This window comes from Heloderma suspectum, chromosome 1 (genome assembly GCF_057233095.1).
Source record: "Heloderma suspectum isolate Gila_16-S chromosome 1, 16-S_ref, whole genome shotgun sequence".
Lineage (NCBI taxonomy): Eukaryota > Metazoa > Chordata > Lepidosauria > Squamata > Helodermatidae > Heloderma > Heloderma suspectum.
The window spans coordinates 438,556,535-438,575,989 of NC_139458.1; the positions used below are offsets into that span (position 1 = coordinate 438,556,535).

At 48.0% G+C, this 19,455-nt stretch overlaps 1 protein-coding gene across 1 annotated transcript in view; it reads right to left on the minus strand.

Moving 5' to 3' along the window:
- OTOF (otoferlin) overlaps window positions 1-19,455 on the minus strand; it is a 167,086-nt gene that overhangs the window by 120,200 nt on the left and 27,431 nt on the right. The gene's annotated exons all lie outside the window — the stretch shown is intronic.

Genomic DNA, 19,455 nt, shown 5'->3' on the forward strand with positions numbered 1-19,455 from the left:
ACACATGTTTCTCAAATGTTTTAGGCCACTCCACCTAGCCAGAGTTACGTATATACCGTACATAGATCTGTCGCTCCTCCAGATGTGCACAGTATGTATGTATATATGTATGTATTTATTTATAATGTTTATTGGCTGCCTTTCAGGTCAGAAGCCCTCCCAAGGCAATAAAGCAATAAAATACATAAAAACAATTAAAATATTACATGTGATAAAAACAATAAAGGCCACCAATAAAACCAGCAACAACGATAATGGCAGTATCAGCAACAGCAGCAGTCCTATCAAGAGAAGGCCACGGTAAAGTAGTACATTTTCAAGGCCTTCTTAAGAGCCTTTCAGACGTCGATATCCAGAGAACCTGGCATTCATATAAGGTTCTAGTGCTCATGGTTTGTGGGGGAGAGTCTGGGAGTGCGCAAGGCCACAGACACCCAAAGGACCAGCAGGTGCTTCAGGTCCCCTGTCTCCCAGGTGAAGTGTCAGTGCTACATCTCTCAAAGGAAAGACACTTGGGCCCACAGTTGCCCGGGGTTGCCCTCTCTTCTCTGGGAGCCCCTTCCCCAAATTCTACAGCAGACTGGCTGTGGACACTCAGTGGTGAGAAGAAGTTAAAACTCCTTTGGTCAGGGAACATCCCAGCCCTGGTCCTTTTAGTGGTGATGGGGGTGGTATTTATGTGAAGCATTTGAGAGACTAAAAATTATTTCAGGACATAAAAATTCAGTCCCCTCTCTCACCTGTTCCCTTCCTCTCATAATTTGTCCTGGTGTGACAGAGTTTTTGAACAGACTCTCTCAAAAATGGTTTTCATTCCCTACTTTAAAGTTTCAAGGTGGGGCAAATTTGCTTGTGGGCTTCCTAGAGGCATCTTGCTGGCCACTGTGGAACACAGGATGCCAGACTAGATGGTCCCTTAAACTGATTCAACTGGGCTGCTCTGATGGCCTTTTTCAGAGTGCAAAAGATGGAATGGCAGAAGTGTGGCTGGCATGGTGGGGTTTCTTGCCACCCCGCTTTCAGGGGTACCATTTCAGTTTCAGGAAAAGAAGGGAGTCATCATGCATCTCAGCACAGTTTAAAGATCCACTCTTGAATACATTAAAGATTCCATTGCACACACTCAGTATTTTAAAAGCATTTTTGTGGTTACCTTTTTATAGCTCTTAACAAGTGTAGCAATGTTATCCACGCAGGTGAGGCACCAAGGGACTCGTAGCTTTGATGAGCATCTCTGGCAGACAAGCTCATTCAGTCATTTCCATGGTTTTAATTTATCTAACATATTTTTATACCACCCTTCAATTAAAAATTTCTCTGGCGGTTTATGACAAACCATAAAAAGAGAAACATGCAACAGTGGTCTATAAACAGGATTACAAGCAGCACTGAACAGTTAATTAACACCCATCGGAAATTAAAAGACCAGGTCAATAAGAAAGTCTCCACGTGGTTCTGGGAGGATACAGGTGCTGGCACCAGGCACGTCTCCCTGGGGAAAGAGTTCCACAAACAGGGCACAACAACCGAGAATAGAGGCAGCCCCCCCACTTGCTCAGGTGGCAGAGATGACTGTCCCTGTCATCCCATCCCGCCTTTCCTTGGGTCACAACCTCCAGGGCCCTCAAACTGCCCACACTGGAGACTATAACAGAGCTTCTTTGATTCAAGCTGCTCATATGTGTGTGCAAGTCAAGGCGGAGGCCTGCTGGGAGAAACAGTTGCTTGAGAAAGGTTAAGAAACATCATCAATGCCCACGCACTGGAGTGCTCACCCCACAGGGACCACTGCAAAACAGCGTTGCCGAACAGCAAGAGGTTGACGATGGGAAGGTGGGGCGGTTGTGTCGTGATCCAGTGAGAAGGGAATAGTTCCTGCTGTGGCCCAAATACTGAGGATTCTCCTTCTTTTAAATCAAAGGGATGGAATGATTACTAAATTCTGAGGAATGCAACGAAGGAGGTTTGTTTTGTTTTTGTTTTATTATCACCAATGGCCCTTTACACTGTTTCACAAGAAGCAAAATTACAGGTCCTCACTAAGGATGTACAAGAAAGACATTTCAGTTCATTTTTGACCAGAATTTACCCAGTTTGCACCTTCCAGAACAGAATGCAGACCAGAATGCAATCTGTGGTTGAAGTCCATATATTTCCAAGCTTCCAATACACTTCATGGAACAAGCAAAAAAAGATTTGAAAAAATGCATATACTTTTGAAAAATGCACACAAATGTGTTTTATTCAATGGCAGAAAATCTGTACTTTTCAAAAATATGCACAATTGATGTGTACATTTGGGGAAATGCACATGAAAATATGCATGAATTTAGGGTGCAATCCTACGGCCACTAGTCAGCGGCTAGACAGCTATAGGATAGGTCAGTTCCCGGGAACCAACCTCCACCCCCTCCCACGCTGCCTCGTAGGCAGAGCGGGATGGCCCCGCATTCCGCGCTTGGAAGAGGAGCGTACAGCGGCAAAAACGGGGCATTCCTGGGGGTGCATCAGGGCAGGGAAGTCAGAAATGCCAGTACAACACATCTTACGTGTTGTCTGGCTGCTGCTTCCCATGCTCCAAGGTCCCATGGCTAGACAACCAAAATCAGCTGTCTAGCCATAAACGCAGGGCAGCTGAAGTGAAGAGGGGACCATCCCCTCCATGCTTCTCCTGCCGTGCATTGGATAGGTGGTCACCTCCGAGTTCGGAGGCAGCTGTCTATCCCGATAGGATTGCGCCCTTAATTTATTATTAACATTTATATACTGCCTTATCTGCTAAAAGGTCATCAGGATGGTGTAAATACAAAAACAAAACAACAAAGCTCACATTCTGTTATGGACATGAGCCGGAAGGAACTTCAAATGTGGCCAGCCAAGTCCATATTTTATTTTGAAATCATGAAGTTTTTAAAAGGGCAATGTATGACAGACTGAAATGAAATCAACTGGCTTTTTTTCCTCTTTTTTTTAAGCAGAACACCCAACCATCCTGCACACAGATCGAAAACCACCGCAGATGCTTCCCTCCCTGCAGCCCTATTTTTAATCTTGCATTGGCTTTTGCACAAAGAAGCGTGGCTTGTGAGTCTAAGCGTTGTACTGACACTGAAATGAACAGCTTGGGTAGTACATATCAGAACACTGGGAACAAATGCTTGCAAATACAGGGAGCATTAGCTTAGCAGAGCTGGATGACAAATCCTAACAAGCCAGCATTCTGTGGCTGAAGAGGCTTTGTGTGTGATCTCGGGGGGGGGGGGGGATTAAAATTCTGCATCCAGGCAATCCAAATTCACTGCCAAGAAAAGGTGAATTCTGCAACCCATACAAATTATGCAAATGCACTGCATGATGGCTTGTATTTCATCACTTCATGAAATCTGAACATACAACGAGCCCTGCCTATAACTGTTTGTCTCCACCCAATAGCTTACATCATCATAATCTTGGACTGCTAATTTCATTCCAGTGATGGTGTCATGGTTCCACTATTGACCTGGACCCCCTGAACATCTCCTTAAGGCTCTCTGGCCACTTTAAGAGCCCCGCCATCCTTCTTTTGAACTTCCCCTTCCTAGTAACGTGGGGTTTAGGCTCTAGACATGGGATAACTCACACTCCTGACACCTGGGGTTTAACACAACAGTTTACTGGTAAATTTAAAACAAGCAAATCACAACTAAAGGTATTTACAGTACGCAATACAGCTGAGTGATACAAAAGGCATTAAGAGAAAATAAAAGTTGCAAAACACAAGTTCCTTTACCCTAGCTGTACTTAGACTTCTCTAGGCTGCTCCTTCCTGCTGTGGTCCCCCAGCTCTGCTCTTACTGCTCCGGTCTTTCTGACTCTCTCTTTTCATACCGTCCTCCCCCAAACCAAAAGTACTGCTTCAAATCTGAAGAAATGAAACTTAACTGGGGAAATGAAACTGAAACTTAGCTGGGGAAATGAGCCTACTCCTCTCAGGGATAGCCCCTCCCAGCAAAAAACTCCAAGCCTATCAGCCTGAACTTTTTTCCCTTTGCCTCTGTAGGCCTCACACCTTCACAGATGGAATACGGAGAATGCCATGCTCACCTCTTTAGTTCGTTGTTGTTCAGTCGTTCAGTCGTGTCTGACTCTTCGTGACCCCATGGACCATAGCACGCCAGGCCTTCCTGTCCTGCGCTCTCTCCCGGAGCGTGCTCAAGTTCATATTCATTGCATCCGTGATGCTATCTAGCCATCTCATCCTCTGCCGTCCCCTTCTCCTTTGGCCTTCAGTCTTTCCCAGCATCAGGGTCTTTTCCAGGGAGTTTTCTCTTCGCATTAGGTGGCCAAAATATTGGAGCTTCAGCTTCAGTATCTGTCCTTCCAATGAGCAGTCAGGGTTGATTTCCTTTAGGATGGACTGATTTGACCTCCTTGCAGTCCAGGGGACTCGTAAGAGTCTTCTCCAGCACCACAGTTCGAAAGCATCAATTCTTCGGCGCTCAGCCTTCCTTATAGTCCAGCTCTCACAGCCATACATTACTACTGGGAAAACCATAGCTTTGATTAGACGGACCTTTGTCGGCAAGGTGATGTCTCTGCTTCTTACTATGCTGTCTAGGTTTGCCATAGCTTTCCTCCCAAGGAGCAAGCGTCTTTTAATTTCATGGCTACAGTCACCGTCTGCGGTGATCTTGGAGCCCAAGAAAGTAAAATCTGTCACTGCTTCCATTTCTTCCCCTTCTATATGCCAGGAAGTGATAGGGCCAGATTACATGATCTTAGTTTTTTTAATGTTGAGTTTCAAACCAGCTTTTGCACTCTCCTCTTTCACCCTCAACAAGAGGCTCTTGAGATCCTCTTCGCTTTCTGCCATTTGGGTGGTATCGTCTGCATATCGGAGGTTGTTGATAATTCTCCCGGCAATCTTAATTCCGACCTCTGATTCATCCAACCCGGCATTTCTCATGATGTACTCTGCATATAAGTTAAATAAGCAGGGTGACAATATGCAGCCTTGTCGTACTCCTTTCCCAATTTTGAACCAATCGGTTGTTCCATGTCTGGTTCTGACTGTTGCTTCTTGACCCTCGTACAGGTTTCTCAGGAGACAGGTAAGGTGGTCTGGTACTCCCATCACTTTAAGAATTTGCCACAGTTTGTTGTGATCCACACAATCAAAGGCTTTAGTGTAGTCAATGAAGCAGAAATAGACGTTTTTCTGGAATTCTCTTGCTTTCTCCATGATGCAGCAAATGTTGGCGATTTGATCTCTAGTTCCTCTGCCTCTTCGAAACCCAGCTTGTACTTCCGGTAGTTCTCGGTTCGCATACTGCTGAAGCCTAGCTTGTAGGATTTTGAGCATCACCTTGCCTGCATGTGAAATGAGCACAATTGTGCGGTAGTTTGAACACTCTTTGGCATTGCCCTTCTTTGGAATTGGAATGTAAACTGACCTTTTCCAGTCTTGCGGCCACTGTTGAGTGTTCCAAATTTGTTGGCATATAGAGTGCAGCACTTTAACAGCATCATCTTTTAGGATTTTAAATAGCTCGGCTGGAATACTGTCATCTCCGCTAGCTTTGTTGTTACTAATGCTTCCTAAGGCCCACTTGACTTCACTCTCTAGGATGTCCGGCTGAAGTTCAGTGAGCGCACTATCATGGCTATCAGGGACATTCAGATCTTTCCTGTATAGTTCTTCTGTGTATTCTTGCCACCTCTTCTTAATCTCATCTGCTTCTGTTAGGTCCCTGCCTTCTTTGTCCTTGATCATGCCTGTCTTTGCACAAAACGTTCCCTTGAGATCTCCAATTTTCTTGAAGAGATCTCTAGTCTTTCCCATTCTGTTGTTTTCCTCGATTTCTTTGCATTGTTCATTTAAGAAGGCCTTCTTGTCTCTCCTTGCTATTCTCTGGAACTCTGCATACTTTCCATGGGGTTTTCTTGGCAAGAATACTGGAGTGGGTTGCCATTTCCTTCTCCAGTGGACCACATTTTGTCAGAACTCTCCGCCATGACCTGTCCGTCTTGGGTGGCCCTGCACGGCATAGCTTATGGCTTCACTGAGTTACGCAAGCCCCTTCGCCACAACAAGGCAGTGATCCATGAAGGGGAACTCTTTAGTGAACTCTTTAGTTCACTGAGTGGCAAATCCACAAGGGGCAGAAATCTAGTGATGGGCAAACTCTGCTCAGATTGAGTCAGAATTAGACTCAGCAAACCAAACCCTTTAAACAAAACAGCTCAAGGTTTTTTCAAGCCCAGTTCTGAACCTGGACCCTGTTGCATGCACAATGACGGTGTCATGTCACTAGGAACATGGCTTGGTCTGATTGCCTGTTCTCTAAGGACATCTGGTTCAGGGGGTTCTAGATTCTCCTTTGATTCCTCGGGGGGGGGGAGTTGACAGTGAGATGCACTACTTGAATTTAATTTTAAAAGGGTCAAGTAGCAGGGAATGGAAAAAAGACCTCTCCCTGAGTTCTTGGAGAGCCCTGGCTGCCAGTCAGTATCGACAATGCTGGACTAGATGGACGGAGGGTCTGACATGGCATAAGGCAACTTCCTGTGTTCCTAATATAAAATCATTGTTTGTGTTTGCATACAACAGGTTGTCTGTTGACCACTGTAGGAAAGGGGATGGTGGCCTGATGGAGCAGAGCGCTTCTTGTGTTCTTATAACTGACCTTCTTATGTTATATTCAATTACATTTCCCTATAAACAAACAAGCAAAATTAATAATGCCAATTCTAATTGGCAGGGATGAGAGCTAAGAAGATACTTGTGGGGAAGCAGTTTAATTCTAGAACTTTACTGTGACGGGAATGAGAAAGGAAGTGTTAGAGATGGCTTTCCTTGGTAACAGAGGCATAGCTTTGATTTTATAAGATGGTGAGGGATCTTACACTCATTCTTTCAATATATAAAAAGGACATCTGGTAATTGGCATTGGGGCTTTGGCAACAGGCAAATTTATTTACAATAAATAGACTAAGAATCAGTTTATATGGGAGATGATGAATCAGCTAAACACGCTTTTAATCTGCTCCCATCCCTAACTGCCACCCCGTGCCAAAGGTCTGACGTGCCTAATTCCTCATGGGAATTCAGTGCGGGGGGTGTGTGTCTAGGACTGCATCCACCTGCCCGCTCTGCAAGACCTGCACCACTATTCTAATTGCATCTGCTGAGCTTGTGAAGTGGCCTGTTGGTAAGTGGGGAAGCGGCACAGGAATTTAGGAGCTGCGCTGGCTCAGCCTCAGCACTCCTTCTCTGCGGCTTGCCTATAGTTGCACTGCAGTCCGGGAAGACACATCTGCTCCGTTGCCAAGTGTCAGTAAGAGCAAGGCGGTTCCTGCACCCAATGCCCCTCAGCTGAAAAAGGATTGATTCCCCACTTTCAAGTACTTCTGGTCGATTTATCATACAGAAGAAAAATGAATCATGAAATACTTAAGAACTAACAGAACAACGTGGCTCCCCAATTACTGTGTTCTACAAGCCGACAGTGGGAGAGCTGGTACTGCGGATGGAGCGGCGGTGGGCAGCGGGTGGCATTGTGCCCTGGGGCACTTTCTTGGCACTGCTGAGGTGCCCTGCTCCTCTCTTCAAAAACATGAAATGCAGATTCTCTGACCAGCAGTGGGGTTTGCTTCACAGCAAAGTGAGGGCCTCCAGCTGCTGCCGTCTTCACTTCCCATGAACCCTTGGGGCTCCGAGAGTTTCTCAGGAAATGAAGATGGCGGGCAGCTGGAGGCCAGTGCCTTCCTCTGCAGTGCACCCAGCCCCCGGGAAAAGAAGGGGCAAGAAAGGAGAGGGGACTCCTGCCACCTCTGACTGGCAAGCTCTGGGTGGGGGGAGGTTAAAGAGAGCTGGGGAGCTAGGAAAGGCAGCAGGAAGCCAACTGGGGGGTGATGAAGCCAGTAGGAAACCGACTGGGAACAGCACTGGTTTAGTGTCCTGGGGCTCAGGCCGCCTTGGCCTTACCCTCAGTCTTTTAGGTGGGTCACTTGTCCTTTCTGCATAGACATGCCTCCCATGGTGGCCATTTTGAGGTGGTGCCCAGGACAGTTTCTCCAATGGGCCCCAAAAGATTGCCTGCTGCTGAGATGGAGGATTGGAGGTCTACCTGGGAAGTCTTACCACACAGCTCACTGGAGGAGCGCTGTGGGGAAGTCACTGCGGCTGCTTCCAGAACCCAGAGAACAAGATCAAAGCCACATTTAAAACTAACTTCCTGCTAGCACTGGTCCCAGTCTGTGATGGCTCGCATGAGGAGTCAATCATGAACCAAAGGAAAGCTCCAGACCATTCCCAATGTGGCCGCTGTCTTCAAAAAAGGAGCAGGGAACATGACAACATCTTCTCCCCGCCAAGGCAACCAGTCTGGAGAAGCCTGTTGATGAAACAAGCACTGCCCATTTCTCCTGGCTTCTGTGGTCTCCCTGGAGAGATGAGGAGAAAGTGCACACAAGTGGAGCCTGCAACAAAATCTTGCGGCGTGGAGAACTGCCATTTCCCTTCTTCCGATCGACTGCTACTGAAGAGGGGACTTCGGGGACACTGCAGCTAGCAAAGTTTTTCCTGTCACTGGGATCTTCTCCCCAAGTCTCTTTCAGTGCACAGGGGGTTTTTTGTAGGGGGGAGGAGAGAGGGACAGACAGGCTCTTCCCTCAGGCAAGTCTTGGGCCTCCTGCAGTTCCTGGGCTGCCTCTGGGGGCAGCTTCCGTCTTCCCGCCATGGTCTCCTTTCCCGAATCATCTCTTCCAGTGGAATTTACTTCATTTATTTCATTTCATTTACTATATTTCTGTACTTCCTCATAGCCGAAGCTCCCTGGGCAGTTGACAAAAATTTACTTCCCCCAGTTTGGAAAACGTTTGTATTAAGCAATGCTCTCCTTTAGAACCAGCGGGGGGGGGGGGATGAATTCTGATGCGCAGGCGCGCTCATCGCAGTGGTGCCCGTCGCCATACCCTGAAGGGGAGTCTAGTCATGCCAGCAGCTGTGTTGATCCCTATCAGCACGCCACTTCCGGCAGTACAATCTCCACGAGAGGCAGGTCTTCTGTAGTGATGCCACTGAGCGCCATAACTGGTCACCTCGTTAGACAAAACTCATCCCTCCATGCCACTCACCTCTGCAGTGAGCCTGGATCAAGGTAGTACGATTTCGCTTCAGCGCATGCACAGTAAGGTCAGACACAGATCCCACAATTGTATTGTTTACTGTGCTTCTAATGTTTTATATATTTTGTATTGTTTTGTTGTGTGCTCTTTGGTTTTAATTTTTGTGAACCACCCAGAAAGCTTCGGCTATTGGGCGGAACAGAAACCCCCCTGAAATGAATGAATGAATGAATGAATAAATAAATAAATAAATAAATACCCCCCCAATTTTGTCATCCTGCCACCTAGACCTCCCCAAACCACCTTGAAGTGGCCTCCTGCGGTGCTTCCCTCATTGCCATTGCTGCTGCTATGGCTCTGGCTCTGGCTCCACAAGGAGGGCTCCGTGAGGCCCATCTTCATGCCAGAGACTGATAACAGCAAGGTGCCCCAGCACCGGCCTTGAGCCCCTGGCTAGATTGCAGAGCCAGGGCAGGAGAGCTCCTCCGAGCTCCCCCTCTGCAAGGGCTGCATCTGGCTTTTTAATGGAAAGGGCCCCTTCCCACAACTGCTGGCTTCTTCTGTGTGGTGAGGGCCCAGGGAATGAGGAGCTGGCTGGGGAATGCTCCCTGCGCACTGGAGGAGTCTGAGGTCTGCTCCTGGGAATCAGAGGGCAGTGGCACCTCCTGGGGACCCAGAGGGCAGGGTGTGACTGAGGGCCCCACTTGTGAAGGTCCAAGAACTGGTTCTGACTCTTCCTCTGAAAAAACCAGATGCAGGCCTTGCAGAGGAGGAGTTCTCAGAAGAACTCTTTGCAATGCGAGCAAGGGGCTGGATGCGTCTGATCTGGGAAGCTAAGCAGGGTCAGCCCTGGGTAGTACTTGGATGGGAGACCACCTGGGAATCAGGTTTCCTGCATGGAGCAGGGGGTTGGACGCAATGGTCTTGCAGGCCCCTTCCACCCTATGATTCTTCTATGAAATACAGTCTATTATTCCCTTATTGCAGGATGGGTGTGGGCTGTGACTGAGAGGCTTACAACAGCCCTGCAGTGTAGTCTCCCCTGCCCTGGCCATACAACCCGCCCAGTGGCTCAAAGCCAGTGCTGGGGTACCTTGTCTTCGCCTAGATGCAGGTTGCTCTCCATGGTCCTGAACGTGAGCTCAGAGCCCCTGCGTCTGTACCTGCCCTTCCATCCCAGGGTTCTGAACCTGCTCTACTGCAGACCCCCTGTGTCCCCTCCCTTAAGCCATTGTCTTGTAGGGATGATGGATTCTGCCCTGGAACAGGACAAAGGCCACCATAAATAAATACAAATTGGGGCTAAGGTTTACATTGGGGTAGACCATTTGGTGCCCATCCCACCCACCCTGATGTTTTGGACCACAACTCCCACCAGCACCAATGACCAATGTAGTCTGAAATATCTGGAGGGCATCAGGTTCCTGGGTTACACATCATATTTACCTGCAGCACCATCCATCCCATGGCAAATATCACATCCCAACTGATATCACATGCAGTTTCCAGTTGCCAGTGTTGTTAGACTGGACCTTGCTTACATGCCATGCTCGCAACACAGTCTGTCCTAGTCATGTGGATGGAGGTTGCATTGAAGCAGTGTCAGAGTATCTGTGGGAGTGGGCAACCTCAACCAGTCCTGGTGAAGGAGACCTCGCACGCACACACACCCCAACCTGGTGCCCTCCGGATTTGTTGGACGGCACATCTCGGTTCCCTGCCAGCATGGCCATTGGCTGACCTCGCACGTCAGCTTTTCAGGAAAAACACCCCTTATGGCCACGCTTCTGTAGAATACATTAGAGGGGCAAAAAAACCTTGAAATTTTGAAAACAGTGCACTGTACAACAATAGCTTATGTCCATAATGGGAACACGTCATTCATCATCACCACCATCCTCGTAAATTACAGAGGGGAAAGAGGAACAGATTTCAAGAAAAACTCAACTCCAGTTATCCCCAGGGACCAGGGCAGCTTTCAGAAGCAATTACAGCTCCTTCAAAGCCATTTGCAAGTTGTTCATGAATTATTACAAAGACGCAGCATGCAGGAGCTACCGTTTTTGTGCACAACTCATTGATTGTGATACGAGAAGTAACTACATTGCCGGCTGAGACGTCCATTGATTTTGGCAGTGACAGGAATGCTGCTGCGTCTGCAATCAGTCAGCTCAACACTAATCTAGCAAGGGAAATCTGAAGCCTTGTACATGGATAATGGAACCAATGTCAGCTGTCTGAAACCCAGAGGGCAGTTTGAAGATAAAACATGGGAAGGAGGGAAGGAGGGAGGGAGGGAGGGAGGGAGGGAGGGAGGGAGGGAGATGCAAATAATCTGAATACTTATTCGAAATATTCTTAACCTTATTTGCATGTTATTTGCCAGTGGAGGCTGGTGGCTGCGATGTCAGTGGGGCAGTGAATCCGCTCTGGATTTCAGTCAGAACCAGTCAAGGTAAAAAGCACCTTGGATAGCTCCTTTAGAGTTCTGACTGGTTCTGACTGAAACCCTGATGTCACTGCCCTGATGAGATCGGAGCCACCAGCTTCCACTGCTGTCTACTCTGACACCATCTCTTCAGGCAGGGAAAGTTCTTTGCTCACCACCTGGCGGCAGAGATCCCTTTTTAACTGGAGGTGCCAGGAGTGAACCCAGGACCTTCTGTGTGTAAAGCAGGTGCTCTCTGCTGGCGAGCTCTGGTTCCTCCATCCACGCCACACTGCACACAACCACCACCATGCCTGCTTTAAAGCTGGCCTTTGACTCCACAGAAGGTTCAAGCTCCGGAACGAGTTCCTCAGCATTACTCTTATTCTGGAACTGTTGACTGCTGCAAAGGCTCAGAGCACAGAGGCACCCGCGTCTCGGCTGCTATGGCTGGCAGAGGCTGGCCCCGTGCCTCCTGCCCAAGGCAAAATGAAGCACAGGCTTGCTGCCGGTATCTCCCTAGCAACCACTCATGCCTCCCAAGGAGATCTGCATGCTCAATATTTTGAGAATTGTAATTGTCTTCAAGCTGGGCTTTCAATGGTTTAAGGGTGAATTTCGGGCAGAGCATGACCAGTCAAAACACTTCCCTGTTTAACAGATCTCTGGTGGTAAGAAAAAGGATGGAAGAAGCCGTGGGAAAACATGGAAGGCTTACAAATGGAGGACGAGGACACTGGACACAAACACACATACACACTAAAATTCCATGAATAAGGCCGGGCAATTGCACAATAAAAGCCCTGTTTGGAAGCACCCTAAATCATGCATTTCCACAAGTCTCATTGTGTAACTGAGACTTGGTGGGATGGCTCTCGTGACTGGAATACAGCAATTGAAGGATACAACCTGTTCAAAAAGAACAGGAGGAACAGAAAGGGAGGTGGGGTTGCACTGAATGTGAAAAATACATATCTCTGCACAGAAATACAGGAGGGGGAGCTTGGTAGCCCCATCGAGCCAGTGTGGTGTAGTAGTGGCAAGAGTGTTGGACTGGGAGCTGGGAGATCCAGGTTCTAGCCCCTGCTCGGCCATGGAAGCTCACTGGGTGACTTTGGGTCAGTCACACACTCTCAGCCCAACCTACCTCACAGGGTTGTTGTTGTGAGGATAAAATGGAGAGGAGGAAGATAATGTAAGCTGCCTTGGGTTCCTTGCAAGAGGAATAAAGGCGGGATATAAATGCAATAATAAATAAATAATAATAAATGGAGAGCATCTGGATCAAAATAAATGGAGCAAAGAATAAAAGGAACCTGGTGGTCGGAGTCTACTACCGGCCACCCAATCAAGGAGAAGACGAGGATGAAACTTTTGAAAAGCAAATAGCCGATGTTTCAAGGAAGCATGATGTAGTAGTAATAGGAGACTTCAATTTCCCCATTATTTGTTGGGAGACAAATTCTGCAAAACATCCCCCCCCCCCTGAAATTCCTGACTTGTGTTGCTGAAAACTTCCGCCTACAGAAAATGGAGGAAGAAACTAGAGGATTGGCTTTCCTTGACTTGATCCTAACCAAAAGAGATGACTTAGTGGACAAAGTAGCAGTTATGGAAACTCAGGGGGAAAGCGACCATGATGTTGTACTTGAGTTCTTGGTTCTATGGGAAGCAAAAGCCAAGGGTACCCTGGATTTTAGGAAAGCTGATTTTAATAAACTCAGAACAATGATCAGCAAGGTCCCATGGCAAGTGACGCTAACGAGAAAAGGAGTCCAAGTTGGGTGGGAGCATTTAAAAAAGGAAATTCTCAAAGCACAATTTCAAACCATTCCAACAAGAACAAAAGGTGGAAGACAACAGAAGAAGCCAATGTGGCTTCACAAAAAGCTTAGAGATGACCTGAAAACAAAAAAAGGACACATATAGGAAGTGGAAAGAAGACCAAGCAACAAAGGAAGAGTACAGGCAGGTAGCACAGAATTGTAGAGGTGGCGTCAGGAAGGCTACAGCTGAGAACGAGCTGAGGTTAGCGAGGGATACTAAAAGCCACAAAAAGGCTTTCTTCAGCTACGCGCACAGTAGGGATGTACGAAAGTGACTTACCTTTCCGTGGATTATGTTGATGGTGGGGGGGAGGCATTCCGTCCCTCCCTCCGGAATCCTGGCCAGGGGGAGAGGCACTCTGTACCTCCCCACCGGAATCCTGGCCGGCCGGCTGTGCTCCGCAACGATTCTGTGGAGCCGCCGGCCAGCTCCTCCAGCAGCCGGACATCCGGCCGCTGGCTAGCAGGGACGCAAATGGCAGCGGCCATAGCCGCCGCCGTTTGCGTCCCTGCAGTCAGCCATGATAGGCTACGTAAATGTTTCTGTAGCCTATCACGGCTGATTTAAAAAACAAAAACAAAAACGCGCGTATGCAAATGGCGGCGGCCATGGCCGCCGCCATTTGCGTTCTTTATTTTGGCACATCTTAGTCTACGTAAACATTTACATAGACTAAGACGGCAAAAATAAGGGGAACGCAAATAGCATAGCATCTACGCTATTTGCATTCCCCTTATTTTCGCCGTCTTAGTCTACGTAAATGTTTACGTAGACTAAGACGTGCCAAAATAAGGAACGCAAATGGCGGCGGCCATGGCCGACGCCATTTGCGTACGCGCGTTTTTTTGGTTTTGTTTTTTTTAAGTCAGCCGTGATAGGCTACATAAAGATTTACGTAGCCTATCACGGTGTTTTTTTTAAATCTAGCTGTGATAGGCTACGTAAATCTTTATGTAGCCTATCACTTTTTTTGTTTTTTTTGTTTTTTTAACCTGGAAATGGCAGCGGCGGCGGCAGCCGGTTGGAAGACCGGCCGCCGCCGCTGCCGAACCGCTGCTGGAGCCACCGCCGGAGCCGCCGCCACCAGGAAGATCTGCCCAAGGTAAGTCTCGTCCTGGGGGGGGGGGGGCAGGCCATTCCACCACCGATTTCGGGGGGCCGAATGCGCTGGCATTCGGCCGCCCCGAGATCTGTGGCGGAACTTTCGTACATCCCTAGTGCACAGTAAAAGACAGTAAAAGACAGAGGAAAGAAATGGTGGTTCAGCTATTCAATGAGGATGGCAAAATGATAACAGATGACAAAGAAAAGGCAGAGGTGCTCAATTCCTACTTGGGCTCAGTCTTCTCCCAAAAGAGGGTCTATGAGCCCCCTGGCAAAGGCGAAGTACAGGCTGAAGGGGCAGGATTGCAGCTTGAGATCGATAGGCATAGGGTCAAGGAACACCTCATTACTTTGAATGAGTTCAAATCTCCAGGGCCAGATGAACTGCATCCTAGAGTAATAAAGGAACTGGCAGAAGAACTCTCAGAACCGCTGTCTATTCTCTTTGAGAAATCATGGAGGACCGGGGAAGTGCCAGATGACTGGAGGAGGGCTAATGTGGTCCCTATCTTCAAAAAGGGCAAGAAGGAGGAACCTGGGAACTACAGACCATTCAGTCTGACATCAATCCCTCGGAAAATTCTGGAGCAGATGATAAAGCAATCCATCTGTAAGAACCTTGACAACAATGCAGTGATTACTCGAAGGCAACATGGATTTGTCAAGAACAAATCCTGCCAGACGAATCTGATCTCATTTTTTGATCAGATAATCTCCCTTGTGGACTGTGGGAATGCTGTAGACATCATATTCCTTGACTTCAGCAAAGCTTTCGACAAAGTGCCCCATGATATCCTGATGAGCAAACTAGCTTGAAGTGGGCTAGATGAAACAACGATCTGGTGGATCCACAGTTGCCTACAGAATCGGACTCAAAGAGTGCTTATCAATGGGACCTTCTCCAACTGGGGAGAGGTAACGAGTGGGGTACCGCAGGGCTCAGTCCTGGGCCCAGTGCTCTTCAACATTTGTATTAATGACTTGGAGGAGAAGGTGCAGGGAATGCTGATCAGATTTGCAGATGACACCAAATTGGGCGGGATAGCTAATACCTTGGAAGACAGAAACAAAATTCAAAGTGATCTGGATAGACTGGAGCGCTAGGCTGAAAACAGCAGAATGAAATGTAATAGGGATAAATGCCACGTTCTGCACCTAGGAAAAAGAAACAAAATGCACAGTTACAAGATGGGGGATATGTGGCTCAACAAGACTACAAGCGAGAAGAATCTTGGAATTGTTGTCGATCACAAGCTGAAGATGAGCCAACAATGTGATGTGGCTGCAAAAAAGGCCAATGCTCTTTGGGGCTGCATTAATAAAAGCATAGCTTCCAAATCCCGGGAAGTACTAGTTCTCCTCTACTCAGCACTGGTTAGGCCTCATCTGGAGTACTGTGTCAAGTTCTGGGCACCACACTTTAAGAAGGATGCAGACAAGCTGGAAAGTGTTCAGAGGAGGGCAACAAAGATGATCAGGGGACTGGAAACAAAGCCCTCAGAAGAGAGACTGAAAGAACTGGGCATATTTAGCCTTGAAAAGAGAAGACTGAGAGAAGATAGGATAGCGCTCTTCAAGTACCTGAAAGGTTGTCACAGAGAGGAAGGCCAGGATCTCTTCTCGATCATCCCAGAGTGTGGGACACGGAATCATGGGCTCAAGTTACAGGAAGCCAGATTCCAGCTGAACAGCAGGAAAAACCTCCTGACTGTTAGAGCAATACGACAATGGAACCAATGACCTAGGGAGGTGGTGGGCTCTCCCACACTGGAGGCCTTCAAGACGAGGCTGGACAGACCTCTGTCAGGGATGCTCTGACTTGGATTCCTGCATTGAGCAGGGGGTTGGACTCCATGGCCTTGCAGGCCCCTTCCCATCCTACTATTCTATGATTCTGTGATTTGGTTTTTCAGTCTTTGTGATTTTTCATTTTTGTGAGCGACCCTAAGTTCAAATTAAAAATAATAGCAATACCCAAGCAGTGAAATCTAGCAGTTGAGCAACCCAATGCTGACTCAACAGGAAGACCCGCCAATTTCAAATGGGGGTTACTTCCTTGTGAGCAGTGGAGGCTGGTGGTTCCAATGTCAGTGGGGCAGTGAATCTGTTCCAGGTTTCAGTCAAAACCAGTCAGAACTCTAAAGGAGCCACCCAAGGTGCGGAGCTGTCCTTGGAACACCTTGGAGCACCTTGGATAGCTCCTTTAGAGTTCGGACTGAAACCTGGAGCGGATTCATGCCCCACTGACATTGGAACCACCAGCCTCTACTGCTAGTAAGGGTGATAAGGATTTCAGCTGAAGTCTTTCTTTAAAAAAAACCAAAAACACACCACACACACACACACACACACACACAAAGAGTGTCTCTGGGGAAATTCTTTCTTTATTGCACCAGATTAAAAACATCCATCAGGATCCTGTTTCCAGAGGTAGACATGTTCCGTTAGCATTGTTTAATAGAACAACCTTTCTGTGGCTCACATTTCACTGTCAAATTAAAAGGCAGAAATCAAAGACCTTTAATAGCTGGATGCAACACTGCCCGCCTACAGCTTCTGTTCGTTTGCAGAGAACCAGAGGTTGGGTGGCCATGTCCCCTACTTTACGTAGGACAGTCCTCTCTTTGATGGGCTCAAAGAGGACAGTCCTTGACTTGAAGACGTCCTCTGTTCACAGGGGCATCCAGTCCAAGATCCATTTTAAAGATAAGGAACTGCAAGAAGTTCGCCATCCCCAGGCAGCAGCCTGGTGATCAAAGCCTGAGCAGGTCATCTTGTCACAGTCTTCCCCACCATGGTGGGATGAGTTTTATCTCTTTCTAAATTGGAGTAATGATTTCCAAATTTGCAACTATGCCTGTAAATTAGCACATGCATATTTTGTGCCAGTCAGTGTTCTCTTCGGCCTCTTTTCTGGTGATGTGTAAGTGGCCACACTTACCAGAGGCCTGCTCAGGGGGCACAGATATCTCTGGAAGCCCAGAAGCAAGATTCACTTGTGTGCATGCATGGGGTCCTGTATCCAGTTCCGGGTCAGCAGGATTTGCCTGTGAATGTGCAAATCTCCTGTCCTCTCTTAGTGCCACAGTGTGACGGTGCTTCTTTCTCAGGGTCATTTCTCTGGTTTCCCCATTCTTATGCTGTCGTCTCTTTCAGCAAGAGCACAATTATTTCCAGGAAGGGGCCCTAGACCATCAGAGGCAGGGTTTATTCAAAGCTAATAGGGATCGCCGCTGCTTCCCCCCACGGTTTTTGTGACTGTGACTTGTGATTTCCTTTAGGATGGACTGATTTGACCTCCTTGCAGTCCAGGGCCATGAAGGGGGCCAAAACCATGCTCAGCTCTAATAAACGATAAGGTCAGCTATCTTTACATTCTGCACTCATCTGAACCGTAGAGATGAGGCACATTGGATGTAGAACTTCCCTGGGGCTTTTGTCCATGGAGTGGAAGCGGAATGCAATCAGGTAGCCTGTAAAGGAAGTCCCGTGCCACAACTGCCTTGCGAGGCAGGCCAGTCCCATATACTTTCTAGCTGATTGGTAGAATACTGCCCCCACCCCTGCCTTTCCCTCTAATTCCGGGGAGGGGGAGCCCAGAGCCACGAGTTAGTTGTCTGCCTGGGGTGAGTTAGCAAACCATCCGGGACCTCCCATTAGCCTGGGAGGCACTTTGCTTTCTTTTTACTTCCTCGTAGGCACGTCAGTGAGTCCTGGTAGATGATGGGCCAGGTGATGAGGCAGGTGTGGGGAGAAGCTTCTCCCTTGGGCTTGGTCGGAAAGCCGCACTCCAACCCCCCACCCTGTCCAAATGAAGATAAGATCTTTATGAAAGGAACATCAGAACAGTCAGAATTGGAAAGCAGAGCGGGGATTTGAAAAGAAACAAAAATCGATCCTCTTGCTAACCTGCATTAAATTCTTTGAGTTAAACTATTTGCAATGGAGAGGTCAGCTGGAGGGTTGCCACATGTGCAGCGCCCTTGGCAGGCCAGGAGAAGCAACTGGGATCCAGTGTGATGGAGTGGCCAAAAAACAGAGGAACATATACCACATTAGTTAGGTTTAGCCAGGGCGGGCAAGATGAGTGCCCACCAAGGGCCACCAACCGGCACATAAACAGGAAGATCCCTTTGGGGCTGGGAGATGAAGCTGGAAAAGTGTTGATTGCAGGGGAGGTGGCTTTGGCCACCTGGGCCAAGCTTTTCACATCACAGGTTTCCTGTCTGGGAGGACGTGGAAGCCCAGGGAGAGACGTGTGTTATTCCAAGTGGGTGATGGGTGCCAGCATAGCAGTTAAACATGTGTAGCTTTGGAGAATAATAATAATAATAATAATAATAATAATAATAAATTTATTAATCGCCCATCTGACTGGTCACCCAGCCACTCTGGGCGATGTACAACCCACCATAAAACAATTTAAAACAATAAAATTCTACAATAAAAACATTTTCTACAATACCCTAACCCACCCCAAATGCCTGCCTGAACAACCACGTTTTTAATGCACGATGGAAGCTCATTAAAGAGGGGGCATGACGGAGTTCCCTAGGGAGGGAGTTCCACAGAGTGGGGGCCACCACAGAAAAGGCCCTCTCCCTCGTCCCCACCAGTCTAGCTGTCCTGGCTGATGGGACAGACAGAAGGCCATCCGAGGCTGATCTTGTTAAGTGGCCTGTCTGGTGTTGCTGGAGGCGCTCCTTAAGATAGGCTGGGCCAGAACCATATAGGGTTTTAAAGGTCAAAACCAACACCTTGAATTTGGCCCGGAAAACAACTGGTAACCAGTGCAACTCCTTCAGCACTGGAGTGATGTGATCTCGCCGGCGGCTGCCTTTAATCAGGCGAGCTGCCGCGTTCTGTACCAGCTGCACCTTCCGAACCGTCTTCAAGGGTAACCCCACGTAGAGCGTATTACAGTAGTCTAAACGAGAGGAGACCAGGGCATGTACTACCGATGGGAGCAGATGGTCGGGAAGGAAGGG